Below are 1,153 nucleotides of genomic sequence, written 5' to 3'. Positions count from 1 at the left end.
TCTATAAAGTCTTCCATTTAGTTTTCAAAAATCTGAATGTTCTTAATCAACTTAATGTTCAATTAGAATTTCCACTACATTTTCGATTAGACTTAAATTTTGTACTCCATATATATTTTCATCACCTTCCTTAATTTTACCTCTTTGTACTTCTACAAATAAGGAATTTTCAGAACCAAGATTCATTGAAAATAGATTGTTCCCACTGGGAGGTAGATTACTCTCATTTAAATCAGAAGCTTACTAGTACGCATAATATTAATTTTACAAATATTCTCCAAACTTTTCTCCTTTATTAGGAAAAATTTCAAATGTCACATCTTGTAACTCAATATCCATCCAAAATTTCATTTATGAACAAGTACCATTTGGACTATCATGTGTGTCTCATAGAGATGCATCTCGAACTGACCAGATTTATGTTTCTAAACTCCCTTGATAAACTCAAGAACATACATTATTGATTATGGGTTTAAGATATGCCATATTTAGTTTTCTATGTGTCTAAATCTTATACAATTCTTCAGGCACCAATATTAACATAACTCCGTTGAGTGACAGGTAACCAAAACTTTTCCCAAGAATAAATATGTAAATTAGACAGCATTATCTCAAGCCTCATTACATGCAGCAGTACTCCATTACTTCTGTCCAATAAATAATTTAGTTTCTTGTGAACAAAGGATAGTCATTCTAATAAGAATTTCTCTTTCATTACCTGGATCATTGAACTCTCGTGATAGAGATTTATGCTATCGAACAGTTCTCAAAGTCTTCACTTTCATAATCTAATTTCCCACTCCACTTCAGTAAAGTCTAAATCACTGTAATATCTTCAATTTATAAAAATCAAAAGTGCTACTAAAATGCATAAATCCATCTATAATGTAATGAAAAACCGAGATTCCATCTTCTTCTCTCTTTATCATAGTCTGCGAAGAAATTTTGATGGAACTGTATTGAAATTTAGTTATTATAGTCTTTGAAAGGTTTTCACAACTCAAAGCCTCAAATCATTGCACAAATAACCAGAATCATAATAAACATCACCACTGTGAGTACAAACAAAACTATAATACATAAATTCAAGTTAGAGACTACTCAAAACAACAACTGAGATCAAGTTTAGTAGAATCTTTGATACTATCGTAAT

This window comes from Olea europaea, unplaced genomic scaffold (genome assembly GCF_002742605.1).
Source record: "Olea europaea var. sylvestris unplaced genomic scaffold, O_europaea_v1 scaffold2558, whole genome shotgun sequence".
Taxonomy (NCBI): Eukaryota; Viridiplantae; Streptophyta; class Magnoliopsida; order Lamiales; family Oleaceae; genus Olea; species Olea europaea.
The sequence above is the reverse complement of the archived record's forward strand: the minus strand, read 5'-3'. Positions refer to the sequence as shown.